Source organism: Chrysochloris asiatica, unplaced genomic scaffold, assembly GCF_000296735.1.
Source record: "Chrysochloris asiatica unplaced genomic scaffold, ChrAsi1.0 scaffold00165, whole genome shotgun sequence".
In the NCBI taxonomy this organism is placed as follows: domain Eukaryota; kingdom Metazoa; phylum Chordata; class Mammalia; order Afrosoricida; family Chrysochloridae; genus Chrysochloris; species Chrysochloris asiatica.
In genome coordinates this window covers 3,158,419-3,175,744 of record NW_006408683.1, presented here as the reverse complement: position 1 = coordinate 3,175,744, position 17,326 = coordinate 3,158,419, and the positions used below count along the sequence as shown (strand labels likewise).

The window sequence follows — 17,326 nt, the reverse complement described above, 5'->3', positions numbered from 1 at the left end:
CAGACAAAAGTTAGTTACCACGAATTCCAGGAAGAAGGTAGAAAATGTACAAAGATGTGAACACATAAACTACTGTACCTCCAGGGAACTGTAAGTGGTTTAAATTTACTGAAAAATAGAGCATGAATAGGTGGACACTGGAGCAGAGGCTAACTGGACACACAGGAACAAAAAGAAGGGAGAGAAAAAGAAAAACTGAGGAGATATATACAAGGAAAAAGAAAAATGCAATCACTCACAGAAGTAAAGGAACTAGAGAATCAAATAATTACTACTAAGTCTGCAGACTTCCAGTAAGTTGGCAGACTCGGCATCTACTCAGATCCTGTACAACAAAGACACAGGAAACTAAATGAAACAGATATAGATGATAGTCCTGGAATCCAGAGTTTCAAAGGAAAGGATAGAAAGGGGAACTGCATACTGTGTAGAGAAAGAAACCAAGCAAAAAGTGGTATGAGAGGTAGATAGACCCAACACACAGGTGAATTGTCAGCTGACCAGACACAGCTTGGCTATTTTGAACTTGCAGTGTTCCATTAAGAGAGCAAACTGATGAGTCACTCCACTTGCCCAGGACAGCGTAAGTGGATGGTGAACAGTAAATTGTCTGGTTCCCTACATACTCCTGCTGACCAGAAGCATGGCCCACACCCTCACACATCCAGCAGCTAACTAACAACTCCCTGCACAATACCTGCTCTGCCTGAGGTCAGAGGCATGCTCTTGAGAATCAGATGCCAGATGCTCACCACCTCCACACCTGTAGATGTTTGAATGCTGCCTAATAAGACCTGCAGAACATGTACTACCAAGTGGGTAACCTGCCCCCCAAACATCCAAGGGCAGACAGGAATTACTTCTGTAACCAGACACCCTGCCACAAGCTGCCCTCTGGGCCTGAAAGACCTCCTACTGGGAACAAGCACTCTGACCTCAACCACCTTCTGAGCAGGCACAAATTACTTCTGTATGACCAGACTCCATACACCTTCTACATCAGCAAGAACTCCATTTACCCCACCACCTATGAGTCTCTTCAACCCTGAGACCATCTTAGCTGGCAGAAGGCACTCAAAAGTACCAGCTGCCCTGCCTCACAGAGTTTTCTACTCGCTGAAACTATCCTCCCCAAGTTTTCTCCTTTGTTTTTGTTTTCTTTTCTATCCCTTGTTTTTTATTCCTTTCTTTCTCTATTTTTATCTTTCGTTTTTACTTTACCTCCTTTTTCTTAGTTCTTTTCTTTATTATTCTCTTTTCTTTCCCCCTCACTAATTCTATTTTCCCCCTTTCTGTTTTTCTTCCATTGATTTTATTCTTTTTAGTTATTAATTTATATTTTCTTGTTGTTTGTTTTATACCAATTGATTCTTATTATTTCCTTTTTTGCTGTTGTGGTTTTTTGTTGTTACTTTCTCTTGTTTTTGTTTCCTTTTCCTACCAGGCACGAGAAGGAGCTCTGATAGCGTAGTGATTACAAGTCAGGCCACTAATCTCAAGGTAAGCAGTTTGAAACTATCAGTCATTCTGCAGGAGAAATATGAGGCTTTCTGCTGCCATAAATATTTACAGCCTCTGAAACCCTAAGAGTCTGGACTGACTCCATGGCACATCACCACCACCAGGTAGAAGACAGCAACCAAGCTGACACAACCCAGCCAAACCTGTACTCCAGCAACCCAACCCTAGATGCTTAATTGTGCTTTACTGACTATGCAAAGGCACTGAACTATGTAGATCATAACAAACTATGGATAATTTTGTGAAGAATGGGCATTACCAAATACTTAATTGTGCTCATGAGGAAACTGTACATCAATTAAGACACAATTGTTCAAACAGAGCAAGGTGACACTGAATGGTTTAAAATCAGGGAAGGTGTCTGCATGCTGAGCAAATAATCTGACAAACTGGATTATATGAAGAATAGCATGGCATCAAGTTTGGAGGAAATCTTACTAACTACCTGAGAAATGCAGATGACACAATCTTGCTTGCTGGAAGCAAAGAGGGCTTAAATACTTACTAATGAAGACCAAAGACTACAGTCTTCAGTATGGATTGCACTTCAATGTAAAGAAAGTGAAAATTCTCACAACTGGACCCACAACTAATATCATGACAAATGGATAAAGATTGGCATTGTTAAAGACTTCATTTTGCTTGAGTCCACAAGCAATGTTCATGGAAGCAGCAGTCAAGAAATCAAATGACATATTGCATTAGGCAAATCTGTTGCAAATATCTCTTTAAACTGTTAAGAGAGCAAAGATGTCATTTTGAGGAGCAATGTGTGTGCCTGACCCCAGTCACGGTGTTGTCAATAGCTTCATATGCATGTGAAAGTTGAACAATGAATAAAAAGACAGTAGATGATTCTAACTAGTTTAGTTATGGTGTTGGCGAAAAATTATAAATGCACCTTTATAATTTTTCTGGACTGCCAGAAAAACAAATAAATCTGTGTTTGAAGAAATACAGCCTGAATCTTACTTACCAATGTGAATGGCAAGACTTTGTCTCTCATACTTAGACATGTTGTCAGGAAAGACCAGTCAGTCTATGGAGGACTTTACCAAGCTTCATAAAATAGAGGGAGAGAGAAAAAGAGGAAAACACCCAATGAAATGGGTTGACATGGTGACAGCAACAATGGACTCAAACAGAACAACAGTGGTGAGGATGGGGCAGGATAGGACTGAGCCGCGTTCATTCTGCTGTTGGAACCAACTCAACAGCACTAAACAACAAGAGCAATTAAGTGAAGGCATTTAACTTTTTCAGGACAATGCAGATAGAGGAAACAATACTAGTCATGTAATAAAAGACCCAATGTACTTCAACTTTATTATTATCCTAATCACCAGCAGCTCCTAGGAAACGCTATACAGAGTCTCCATGAGTTGGAACCAACTCGACGGCAATTAGCAACAACAACAAAAGTCACAAAAGAAGGTGTATGAGCTACATGTTATCAGGACATGTATTCTTTGGGAATCAATGAAAAAATAACATTTACAGTGAAAGAAATTACTTTGTTTCTACTTATTACTTTGTTGTTGTTAAGTGTCGTTGAGTTAGTTCTGTCTCATGGTGACCCTGTATAGGGTTTCTGAGGAGCAGCTGGTGAGTTTTAAACTGCTAACCTTGAGTTCAAACCGACCTTGTGGTCCAGTGCTTATCTTACAGCTCCACAGCAAGACTCCATTTATTATCTTAGAGATTACTTTATTTCAATTTATTTGTCTTTTTAAAGGTTTTTGGGGTGAGTAAAATAGAAATAGGGACCACAGGGAGAAAGTGGGATAACTGTTGTTGCATGGAGGGGATTGCAATCATTGAGATGAAATAAAGTATATGATTTGTTTAATGTAAAGCTGATGATCTTGTCTGTAAACCTTCACTCAATTTATAGTAAAAAGTTGGGGTGGGGGGGGAGATATTGTTTCGGCGCTCAATGCTCCCTCTTGACCAAAGGAAAAAAAAAAAAAGGGAGGATTTTGGGGCAGTTCAACATCATAACAGACTCACACGTCCTTAGATTAGATTAACTCAATATATCATTTTCAAAGCAACAGTTTCTTTGGAAATTAAAAGCAATTTTCTAGGTAACCAAGGATATTCATTAAGAGGGTAAATATAAATGATATTAAGCTCTAAAAATAAGGTCTGTAATAATTCTATAAAGTTTAAAAACACTCCACTAACAGTGTTTTTAAAGCACACAGCCTTCAGCATTATATCTTGACAGTACTCATAGTGCATTCTAGCCAGGATAAGAATAGCCATGTAAATTAAAGAAAAAATAAGAATAGCCATGTATTTCTAAATAGTACAACTTAACACCTTCATCCATTCTCTTTCCAACAGAGTGGCAAAAGACCGAGTGGTAATAGCTTTATTGTAGTTATTATGGGGTTAACATATCAAACTTTTCAGTAAATATCAAAATACAAATGTATTCTAAAGAACAAAATCAAGATTAAATTTACTAATTACCTATTTTCCAAATTTATGAAATCATAATAAAATATGAAGCAAAACTATTCAAAGTCAGTTAAAATGAGTCTTTCTCAGCTACAATGATTAACACCTCCCTTTTAAAGATGATCCTACAACTGATCATGTGATACCTCTATGATTTCAGGGCACAAATCTCTCTATCCATCAAAATAAATGGAAGGGTTAGAAAGGTTAATAGAGACAGAGTATCTGTAATAGTCCTCTGCATTTCATTCTCCACTCAATATACTCCAGTGAGCTATTAGCAATGTTCTTATGAATCAATGTTCCCTTCACATTCAAGGTAGAGGCTAGAAGCCACTATGTGAAGCAATAAAGCTTACCTCTGCAAATCCTCATCAAGCTGATCTGATGATTAAACCTATGTGAGGCTTCATAAAAAATTGAAGTGCAGGCACAACTTTAATTAGAAGCTCAAACAGCACTGCTAAAACACCTAAATAAAACATGAGTAAGCACAATAGCCATCTGCAAAGAACAATGCCCATTTCCAGCCTTGGTTTACTATAGAGAGAGATTTTTCTCTATTCAGCTTCACATTCACTTGGGTTATAAGAGCCCTGGGCTTGCAGTAGCAGTCAATAATTTAAAATCATGAGAATAAAATTTAAATATATGCTTAGGTTCTGTTATGGAATATACTAGTAGCAGTCAAAAAATATTACAAGCTAAAAAATAAAGTCATCTCAACTGCCATGCTGGCATCCCAGTCTACCCCAATTCTCTGTAAAGATTTACCTTTAAAAAAACATGACTCACATGGCAGACTGCTGATAAGTCAGAGTCAATTTTATTCTATTTGTTACCGACTAGAGGTAATACCTGACACAAGCAAAATTATTAGAAGAATAAAAACTGAGCTACTTGTGTAATTCACAACTCGAGATAAAGATCAAAACTATTTGTGTTACAAAAAGAACAACTCATTCCTTTCAGCTCATCCCTCAACCTCAACTCATTCCTTTCTTTGCTTGTTTCTCTGGTACTATGTTCGCTTTCAGGTTTTCTGGGTTTTGCTTTTTAATACATTTAAGTTTGCATTTTAACTACTGGATAGAATTCGTAAGACCGTGCCATAACCGTGGTTGCCAGGTGCTTTTATTACCATTATTACAGCGATTTGTGCACAGCCAAACATACGTTCAGAAATTTCTACATGTACACCACCAGCAACACTGAATATACTCTTCAACCTGTGCAACCATTCTTGCTATCTTTTTTCCAAATTATGGCTCCACCTTGAACAAACAATCAATGCACTCCAAGCAAAAAACTCTCACAATCCCCTATCTCCTGCCCCTCCACTAAATCTAACATCATCTGGCTGATTCCAACACACAGTGACCCTATAGAACAGAGTAGAATAGTTACAGGAGCAGACCACCTCGTCATACAACATACAGTAACTGTCCTTTTGTGACTCATGTATTCTGCTCAGTATGATGTCCCGTAGGTTCATCTATGTCAGGGCATGCATCAGGGTTTCATTCCTCTTTATGGTTGAGTAATAGTCCATCGTATGTATATATCACATTTTGTTATATATTCATCTGTTGCTGTACAAAGGTTGTTTTAAGTGACAGAGCCTAGCTGTAACCTCTTTCTATTTAAATGTTATTTCCCCTCATGGTCATATTATAATCATGTCTATGGCAGTTAGCCCAATTTTGTTGTTACATTCTATCAAGTCAGTTCCTACTGATAACAACCTTGTATAGAGTTTCCAAGGAGTGGCTGGTGGGTTTGAACCAGTGATTATCCTACAGGGCCACACCAGGACTCTGGTCATCCCACTATAGAGAGCATAAAGGACTCTAGGGTCAGAAAGAATCAAGCTGGGCATTTATTCTTATAAGGTGGGTGACCCAGGAAAAGTTACTTTTCCTTTCTGGATGTCCATTTCTTCACTTATTAAATGAAGTTCATAAAAGGTTTAGCATAACTGTCATAACAAATATAATGAGACAGTACTGAGATGGCTCCAAGTACACAGAAATCAAGTTTCCTTCTCTTCTCCCCATTTTAAGTATATTGTAATAGGGGGCCTTAAGTATATGGCAAAGTGGAGGGCCAGAGAAAAAGCAGACCCCCAACTCGATGGACTGGCACAGTGACAGCAGCAATGGGCTCAAACACAGCAACGATTGTGAGGTTAACACAAGACCAGAAAATGTTTTGTTATGTTGTGCACAGGGTCACTATGAGTCGGTACTGACTTGATGGCACCTAACAACAATGTTGTTATTGTTAAGTGCCGTCGAGTTGATTCCTACCCATAGCGACCCTGTATAGGGTTTTCAAGGAGCAGCTGGTGAGCTTGAACCACCGACTTTGCAGTTCAAATTACTTTGCAGTCTGACGTATTAGCCCACAGTGCCACACCAGGACTCAGCAACAATAGGGGGCTTCAAAAAGTTCATGCAAAAAATTCCATTATCTTTTCATTCCATTTTTTCCACAAACTTTTTGAAGCCTCTTCATATATTCCTGGTCCCTTTTCTTCTTAGTTCCTCCTTCTATGAGATATAAATAATCTGTTCTCTCTCCTTGCTGCCTTCAAATAATAATGCATAAGAAAGTGTAATCAATTGTTAGAATACTTAATTATGAAACCACCCAGAAGTCTACTGACAGGAGAATGAATAAAGTGTGGTGCAGTCCTCACAAGGGAATATCAGATAGTGAAAATGAATGAACTACAGCTACATGCAATTTCTTCAAAAGGTAATGTTGAGTAAAATAAATATAAATTCCAGAAGACTGCATTTAGCAATGATATAATTTTATAGAGCTCAACAGGTGAAAAGAAGTATAAATCTATGTTTATGTAGACATACATTTGTGATATAACTGACAGAAGTATCTCAGATACCCTGACTCAAATTCAATCTTGTCCCAGGAGTACATTTATGTTTAGATATATACTTAAATTATAATATATACTTTTTAATACATGAATACAAACAACCTACTGTTGGTCTAAAGCTACTACTGATTTAAAAAAAAGAAAAAGGAAAGCCAGTGATCATATGCTACCCTTAATTTACCTACCTTGAATTCAAATCAGGATGATGGCTATAAATGGAAATTCTTTGCTTTTTGTTACAAAACGTTAGATACACCAGGCAACCACAGCTGTTGAGGGCAGCAGCTTCACCGTAGCTGGGAAGGGTTAGCAATTTAGTTCTAGTGTGTTGAAGCCTCTGCCCATATCCCATCTGTGCTGACTTCAGACTGAAGGGAATACATTTCCTCCAGACTGAAGACTGAAACATATGCTCCAATCATTAAAGGTTTCTTGAGCCAGGTCAGCAGTACCAGAGATGCTGAGGCTGATGACCTGTGAGCACACGAGGGCTCTGCACACGGGCACCCACCTATTAGACAAAGAGTGCTTCAAAAGACATAGCAATAGGGACTCTGTGTCTGAGAGGACAGAAAAAAGTCCACAGCCTAGAAAATTCCATTCTCTTACAATTCCGTTTTTCCATAAACTTTTTGAAGCCCCCTCAGATGTTTTATCCAAATGCCTTACCACAGTCCCTGGGTGGTGCAAACCGTTAAGTACTCAACTACTAACAGAAAGGTTGGTGGATTGAACCCAACCAGAGGCACCTCAGAACTCCGGAAGGTCTGACAATATGCTTCTGAAAAGTCACAGCCTTGAAAATCCTACAGAGCAGTTGTACTCTGTAACACAAGTTTACAGAGTATAACTGGTTTTGTGCTTATTTTTACTTTATCTAGAACTGTACTGTCCGGTACTATAGCCACTAGCAACTAATTAGAATTAAACAACTAACTAAATCCAACTAAATGAAAAATCAATTTCCAAGTCACATTTCAAGTGTCCATGGTGCTCATTACCATATTAATCAGAACAAATTTAAAACATTTCTGTAATTACAGAAAATACTATTGGGCAGTCCTAATCTATACACTAACTCACTTAAAGCAAACCAAAATCTCCACCAGGGGTCTAAATAAAAAATCTGAGTAAACTAGAAATGTCACTAATTAATCATCTAGCCTGGTAAAGAAGAAGGTTGTTGTTGTTATTGTTAAGTGCCGTTGAGTCGATTCCAACCCATAGCGACTCTGTATAGGGTTTCCAAGGAGCAGCTGGTGAGTTTGAACCACTGACTTTGCAGTTCAAACAACTTTGTAGTCTGACGCATTAGCCCACATCACCACACCAGGACTCCAAAGAAGAAGGTTAGTGGGGGGAAAAGAAGACCCTGAGAGAGAAGGGTTGATAGAGTGGCTACAACAAGGGTTTATATATACCAACAATTCTGAGGGTGGCACAGGGGCAGACAATGTTTCATTCTGGTATACACAGGGTCATTATGAGTTGACATCAATTTGACAGCACCTAACAAGTCATCTAACACAATTAATCTGTTCACAGGTTTAGGTGGTTGAGATTTTACTGTAGTGTTGTTTTTATTTGTCCAGTTCACTGTTTAGTATTGCACATAGATTCAAAGAATGGGCTATGCAGTTAGATGGTCTAAGTTTGAGTTGCTAAACTGTAGCATTCTGGGTTAATTACTGAACTGTTCTCATTTCTCTATATGCAAAATTAGAGTAACTACCTCAGAGATCTGTTTGACAATTAAAAGATACAGTGCTTGCATACCTCTGTATCCTTATTGCTAGAAATACAAAAGGAAAGTACACTGTCAAATGTCATCCATCCATTAAAATTTATTTAGAGCTCTGGTAAGGATATGCTTGAAGAGAGAAAAATAAACCATCTTTTTAAATTTTCTGCACTGTATATTTGTAATTTAATACTAAAAAGTGCATGACAGGGGGCTTCCAGCAAGATGGCAGACTACTCAGACACACTACATGGGCCCTCTACAACAAACATACAAGAGACCAAGCAAAACAGACACAGATGAAAATTCTGTATGTCAGAAAAACGTTGGAGAGGAGGATGGAGTGCTTGCTGGGAGGAGAGGCCGAGCACGCACAGTGAGAGAGGGAGACTGACTGGAGAACAGCTGGCCAGGCATGGCTCAACCATCTTGTGAGCTGCTTTGGCAGTAGAGGGAAGCCTGACACAGCACAGCAGATTCACGTGGGAAGCAGAAAAGGTGTGATTTCTTCTTTTTCTCTATGCTTCTCCAGTGACCAGAAATATGACCAGTTCCCACATGGCTAGGAGGCAGGTCAGTGTAAGGTGGGGCCCAGTACACACTTTGGTGTGCCACTTTGGTACCTGGAATCAGGTAGGCTTGGATCCAGACCTATAAAACCCACAGAGCCACCAGACCAGCATTTAACCAGTCACACTGACCCTAGCTTCCCCGTGGTCCTAACATACACTGAAACCATTTCTACCAAAAGTCCTCACGAACTATTTTAGGATTGAGTACCCTGAACATAGATAACACTAAAGCAAATAGGAACTCCATCTAGGATCAGGAACTCTGCTGTCACATCCCTTCTGAGTCCAACAACTGCACTGTTTGTTTTTACAAATACAACAACCCCACAATGCCCCCAGAGACACAGACAATTTTAGAGCACACAAAGAAACAAGAGAGAATAGCTCAAACAAATGACCAAAATCCAGAGTCAAGAATTAACTGAAAAACAATTCAAAAGAATGATAATTAGGTACCTTTAAAGAACTGATAGAAAGATGGAGAAAAGCAAAGAGAACACAATAAAAAACTTAAGAATTCATGAAAACACCACAAGAACAAACAAAAAAAATATGCAAATTTCAAAGTAATACAAATCCTGCTATTAGAAATCCAGAAGATTAATACTAAGATCTCAGAAATGGGTAATACATTGAAAGGTCAAAGGAGTAGATGTAAAGCAATGGAAACCCAAATTAGTGAATTTCAATTTGCTCAGTACTAGCATGTTTGTTACAACAAACATAAGTGTTGTCAAGTCAGTTGTGACTCATTGTTGTTGTTGTTGTTGTTAAGTGCCGTCCAGTCGGTTCTGACCCATACAACCCTGTATAGGGCTTCCAAGGAGCAGCTGATAAGTTTGAACCACTGATCATGTGGTTCAAATGACTTTGAAGTTCAGTGCATTAGCTCACAGTGCCACACCAGGACTCTGTAGCTACCCTGAATAGGGTTTCCTAGGAGCAACTGGTCGGTTTGAACTGCCAAACTTGTGGTTCTCAATCCAGTGCTGATCCTACAGTGTCACACTGGAAGTCCAAACCAGTGTGAAATGAAAATAGGGATGTTAATGTATAATGAAGTCAACTACAAAGCAAAAAGAGAGAATAGTGTAGATAAAGACCTTGCAAATATCAAGGAAGTCAAGTAGATTTCAAGATAAAACAGACTGGTTAATGCAGGGAAAAAATAAATTACAGGGTAACCTCAAAGAAAAATAATACACCTGTACATCAAAATGAGAAAAAGAGGAAAACCAGAAAGATTTAGTAAACATCAACACATTAGAAATGAAAATGAAAAGAAAACCCACAAACAAAATGAACTCAACATACAAAATCATGTGGGACAAAGAATTTAGCAGTACCACACACACACACACACACAAAAAAAAAACCACACAAGAAAAATGATAGCAATCTATTCACACCTATTGATAATTACACTGACTGTAAAATGGGTTAAATGTACCAGTCAAGAGAGAAACAGAGCAGAATGGATAAGAAAATAGGATCCTTCAATATGCTGCCTACAAGAGACACATCAAAAGATGGAGACTGCCTAAATGCCCATCAACAGAAGAATGGTTAAACAAACTTTGGTACATACACACAATGGAATACTAGAAAAAGTTGAAGAATAACAATGAATCTGTGAAACACCTCACAACATGGTTAAACCTGGAGGATGTTATACTGAGTGAAATTAGTCAATCAAAAAAAGAACAAATATTGTATGAGATCAATGTTGTAAAAGTTCTATTTTTAAATGTTTTCTTGGAAAAAGAAACAATCTATGATGGTTATGGGGGTATGGGGATGGAAAATTCTTCATGTTAACATGGGTGACAATGCAGGCAATATATAACAAGAGGGAGGTGGGAGAGGAAAGATGTAGTGGTAGACACAGGGAGAAATGCAATAGTTAAGTGAACAGAGGTAAATACTGTTAACTGTTGGTACATGGAGGGGATTACAACTATGTAATGAAGCAAAGTATATGATTTGTTGAATGTAAAACTGATGATCTGTTCTGTAACAGCTAGAAAACCTCACTCAATTCACAATAAAAAGTTGTTGTTGTTTTAAAGTACATGACATGTGCCACTGAGAAAACTAAGACACTGAGAGGTTACATAACTTCTGCAAGATCATACACTACTAAGTGGCAGAACTTGAATTCAAATACATAGAATATGTATCCAGTCACTATATAATACTGCCTTAAAATACCAGAATTCACCATCAAAAACAAGAACCTCTCCAATCTACTTATTGTTGTTGTTGTTGTTATGTGCCATGGAGTAGGTTCCGACTCATAGCGACCCTGTACAGGGTTTCCAAGGCTGTAAGTCTTTACGGGAGCAGAAAGCCTCATCTTTCTCCCATGGGAAAGCAGGTAGCTTCAAACTGCTGACCTTGAGATTGGCAGCCTGACTCGTAACCACTACGCTACCAGAGCTCCTTAATCTACTTATTAGGCAATATTATTAAAAACAGTTTATTTAATGGGCTTATTAAAGCCAGGGAAGAAGTCTGTTGAGATTTAGAAGAGACAGTAGCAGAAATCACTGTCCAGTCTTCTGACTTAATCTTCCAGAGGGTACAGATGAATTCATTTCTGATTAACAAAAGGGTTGACACAATCCCCTGGGAGGTGTAGTAGAAATTTGTGAGAATAGTTGGGTTTTTCACAATGATGGGGTGTGTGGTCATATGTACTCATTCTAAAAGATACAGGGCTTAATATTCTACAATAAACATCACAATCCTACACAACTTTCCAGGTACGACATTTAGGTCTATAACCTAATCCATTTTTACATATCAATAAAAGAAATCCTTGTATTGTCTTATTGTTTTTAATACGCACTGAATTTTCCTGGATTGCAATTACCTTGAAAACTGTAATAAACTGGTACTCTTTATGCCCAAAATTTTATTAAGGGTTTTTCATCATTTCAAATGATCATGTCATGGTTAAGGAACACCAACACAACACACCTGTATCAGTCTCCATTTTAGCTGGTATGAGACTTAAGGTTCTGTGTCACCTTAATTGAACCAAGATTCCCAGTTGTTGGCAGTTGATAACGCTATGATGATTTCCGTGGGGTTTGGCCTGCTCCCAATATGGATATGCAAGGAAGACTCACTTTCTTCCCCACTGGATTTGGATCGCACATCTGGGTCATTCGTTGATCTCAAAATCCATGTTTCCCATGGCGCAGGAAGTACTCTTTTTTTTTTTTATTTAAATGTACATTAATGAGATTAAGACAAGAATATTATTGAGACAACTTACCTGCAGCCATTCTTGATAAAAACACTCAACAGAAAAGAAATGGAAGGGAAATTCCTCAACATGATTCAGTAAAATGGCAGGGTACAAGTTTAATATATAAAAATCAGTTGTATTCTTCTACTACTAATAAAGACAGCTCTGAAAAGGAAATTATGAAAACAATACCATTCACAATAGCCACCCAAAAAATGAAATACTTAAGACTAACCAAACAAGCACACTATTTATACAAAGAAAACTACAAAACACTACAACAAGAAAACAAAAGAGACTTACAAAAATGGAAGACTATACCAGCCTCCTTCATAGATAGGAAGACTTACACTGTGAAAATGTCAACACTACGTAAAGCAATCTATAGATATAACACAATCCCAATCCATATTCCAAAGTCATTGTTCAAAGATATGAAAAAATTGATCACTAAGTTTATAAGTAAAGAGATTTTAGATAAGCAAAGCACTGCTTAAGAAGAAGAGCAAAGTGAGAAGCATCCCACTCTCTGATCTCAAAACAATGAAAGACACACAGATCAATGGAACCAAATTGAGAACACAAAAGTAAATTCATTCCACATACAGTCAAATGATCTTTGACAAAGAGCCAAAATACATTAAATGGGGAAGAGATAAGTCTCTGGAAATGAATGAAACAAGACCCATATCTCACACAATATACAAAAGCAAACTCATTATGGATTAAAGACCTAAATGTAAAACCTAGAACTATAAAGATCATCAATGAAAAAATAGGGACAAACTTAGGAGCTCTAATACATGGCATAAATACACAATCAAACGTTACTAAAAACACACAAATAGCAGAGGACAAAATAGAGGACGGGAACTGCCATTGAGTCAGTTCCAACTCACAGAAACCCTGGATAGGATTTCTGAAGAGTGGCTGATGGATTTGAACCATTGACTTTGCAGCTAGAAAGTAGTCCAGTGCTTATCCTATAATTCCACACCAGGAAAAAGAGACCCTCAACAATGGCTCAAACATGGGAACAATTGTGGGATGTGCTTCATTCTGTTTTACATAGGGTCGCTCGCTATGCATGGTAATCAATAGGATGGCACCTAACAACAAGGGTTAAGGATGTTGTTGTTATGTGCCATGGAGTCGGTTCCGACTCACAGCGACCCTATACAGGGTTTCCAAGGCTGTAAATCTTTATGGGAGCAGAAAGCCTCATCTTTCTCCCACAGAACAGCTGGTAGTTTTGAACTGCACCACAGATGAAAGGAGAGAAAGAGCTGTGAGTCCACCCCTCTTCTTTTAATAAAAGAGCAATGTTACCAAATACAATTCACTTAGTACTTAGAATGTACCAGATGGTTCAAATTGCTTTAAAATTCCATTACTTTCCATCCTCGTAATGATTTCATAGTTGGTACTATTGGCTAAAAAGGAAACCATTTAGGTAATTAGTTCCAAGTCAAACAACTAGTTGGCAGAACTAGATCTGTGACCCTATCCTCTAGGATTAAAAAAGTTTTTCTTACTTTTGTCTCTTTCAGCTTAAGATTTCATATAGTCAACAAAAAAGTTAGACTACTGATGAAGCGTTTTGCTCCCATTAAGATTTACAGCCTCGGAAACCCTGTGCAGGGTCACTATGAGTCGGAACCAACTCCACAGTACTTAACAACAACAAAAACTTAAAATAAAAATCATTGAATAACAGTAGTCTATGTTGTTTATTTGCCTTTTGTTCCCATCCTTTGATATCATTTCTATTTTGGTACTGAAGCACTGTTTAATTCTATGTTGTTTAACTTTTGAAGCACTATTTAATGGTGCTGTTATATGTTTGTGAAAAAAATACGTTTACGTAACAGCATCCATTTGTGTATAAAGTCCCCACAGATAAGTGCACTAAACTGGAAGTTGCTGGAAAACATAATTCTTTGTATCTCCTAAGTGGCAGCCAACTCCATGTCTTCACATATGAAATTTTCAACACAACCAAAAAAACTTAAATTAACTTCAGTAGATGCTTTTTTTTTTTGGGGGGGGGGGCGCTGAGGAAAACAATTTTATTTTGGTATAAAATAGATAAAACTGATAAAAATGAATACTCTAGAGATTATTCTACCTCATCCCACCCACAATTTCTTATCAATACAGTAACACCAATACATTTGTAGGCAGAAACAAAAAAATGTTAAGTTACTGAACTTGTAGAACATATTTTCCCTACAGAAGGAATGCTAATGTGACTTGTGTTTTCTAATTAAGCATTTTTTGAAGCTTGGAATTCAAATCTACATTCTTACTTGATTAATATTCACCACCATTATTTTTTATGCAGATCACATGAAAAATGAACCTTACATGCCAGGGAAACTGGCAAGAAATTACTATTCATCAGCATGAATCAACAATTAGTAACAGTATCCACTGGGAAAAGTGAAAAAAGCTGTTACTAAGGTCATATGAAATGAAAGAGAACATAACTCATTTTTTTGCATTTAAAATAATACAAATGTTTCAAGAGATAATTAGTATGACTATCTGAGATTTAAAAGAAAAAACTATATACACTATTTGTATAAAAGTTAAAGCTTTCTTCAATGTTTGAAAATTAAGAAAGCATTTATGAAGTCACAGGGAGAGGACCAGACCACACTGATAGCCCAGGGTTTATTAAGCTCATGAGTCAACCCTGCCTGGCATGTCCCAGGTTGAACGAGATGTTGGAGGCCTATGGGAATGGTTAGGTGAAGAGGGGAAACAATCATGAACAGGTTTTGAGAAGCTGTGGAACAGGAGAAAAGCTGGCTAATCCAGCAGACTGAGAAAAAGCATTCTTAAAAGAATGAGAAGAGTTTTTCCACCCGCTCCACTCTCCCCCAGAGAGCCGCTCCGGCTTCACCAGGAGAGCTCGGAGCTCCAGGCCAAGCTAGCGCCAAGGTCGTCCCCTCAGCCATCACGATCATCTACCAGGACCTCAACGGCCATGATGAGATGTTCTCCAACATTTACAAGATCCGGGAGACGCGGACTATGCCTGTAAGTGGAGGAGAAGATAGTCAGCAGGGCAGAGGGTAACATCGATCGATGACACGCTCATCGGTGGAAATGCCTCCGCTGAAGGCACCAACGGAGAAGGCACTGTAAGCACAGTAGTCTCAGGTGTTGACATCATCATGAATCATCACCTGCAGAAAACCAGTTTTACAAAAGAAGCCTACAAGAAGAACATCAAAGATTACATGAAAGCAATCAAAGGCAAACTTGAACAGAAACCAGAAAGAGTAAAACCCTTTATGACAGGGGCTGAGGGGCAAATCAAACACATCCTGGCTAATTTCAAAAATGACCAGTTCTTTATTGGTGAAAACTTGAATCCAGATGGGATAGTTGCTCTGCTGGATTATATGGATATATGATTTTCTTTAAAGGTGGTTTAGAAATGGAAAAATATTAACAATTTTGGCAATTATTTGTACATGTCACTTGTCATCCTACTCTTCATCCACACAACACCAGGACTTAGACAAAATGGGACTGATGCCATCTTGAGACCTTGATTTATTTGGAGCAGAGGTTTTCTTTTTTTTTAAGGGAAAAAAAAAAACGTGTAGGTTATCTAAAAATAAAAATGCATTTAAAGTCAAAGAGAAAAAAAGAATGAGAAGAAAAAAGAAAACGAGGTAAGTCCAGATGTGCAGTGGAAGGAGAGGCACCTGTATGGAGAAGCTAGGCTGCATCCATTGTCCTTTAATCTTTACCCTCTGTAAATCATCTTCTTGTTTGTTGTTCCTATTTGGTGCCACCAAGTTGGTTCCAACTCATAACGACCCTATGCACAACAGAATGAAACACTGCCTGGGGCTTACACCATCCTCATAAATGAAACACTGCCTGGGACTACACCATCCTCATAATTGATGTTACATTTGACCCACTATTGCTGCCCATCTCATTGGAGGGCCTCCTCTTTTTCATTGACCCTCCACTTAGTCAAGTATGATATCCTTCTCCAGGAACTGGTCCTTCTTGACCACATGTCCAAAGAACAAAGAGATTTCTCATTTCTAAGGAGCATTCTGGCTCTACTTCAATCTTTTCTCCATTTATCGTGATATTATTTTTTGGTCAAGTTGTGAAGATTTTTGTTTTCTTTACAGTGAGGTGCAATCCATACTGAAGGTTGTAGTCTTTGATCTTAATAAGAATTTCAAGTCCTCTTCACTTTCAGTTTGTGGGTTCTCTTTTTAAGTTGTGTCACCTGCATATCACAAGTTGTTAATCAGTCTTCATCCAATTATAATGCTTTTCTTCACATAATCCAGCATAGAGACTTAATGGTGATGTGGTGGTGGTTATGTGCCATGGAGTTGGTTCCAACTCATAGTGACCCTGTATAGGGTTTCTGAGGCTGTACATCTTTACAGGAGCAGAAAGCTTCATTTTTCTCCCATGGAACAGCTGGTAGTATTGAACTGCTGACCTTGAGGTTAGCAGCCTGACTCATAATCACTACGCTACCAGAGCTCCTAGTACAGGTGTACACCTGTAAAAAATTTGAGCTACCAAAAGTTATGTGGCAGATATAGTTACAATAATAATAACAACAACAAAAACTGGTTTGAAGGTTACAGGTCATGGTTTCATGGGCTATCCTATTTAATTGGCCTAATAACATGTTTAGTACTTAGGTTCTACATCTTAGTTCTTTCATAGTGCCTGGAGTCTTAAAAGCTTTCAAACAACCATACATGACACCAAAATTAGTATCTATTCACCTGGAACAACCAAGGAAGAGGAAGCATTGGGAATAAGAGAAGGATATGGAATGTGTGGCTCACTGCCTTCTTGAACAACTGCCT

General features: G+C 38.1%; 1 protein-coding gene and 1 pseudogene across 1 annotated transcript in view; one reads left to right on the top strand and one right to left on the bottom strand.

Annotated features, from left to right (window-relative positions):
- The window catches only part of SMYD3 (SET and MYND domain containing 3), a 1,025,869-nt gene that overhangs the window by 873,438 nt on the left and 135,105 nt on the right, over positions 1-17,326 (bottom strand). The window lies entirely within an intron of this gene.
- LOC102825534 lies at positions 8,881-15,921 on the top strand (annotated as a pseudogene).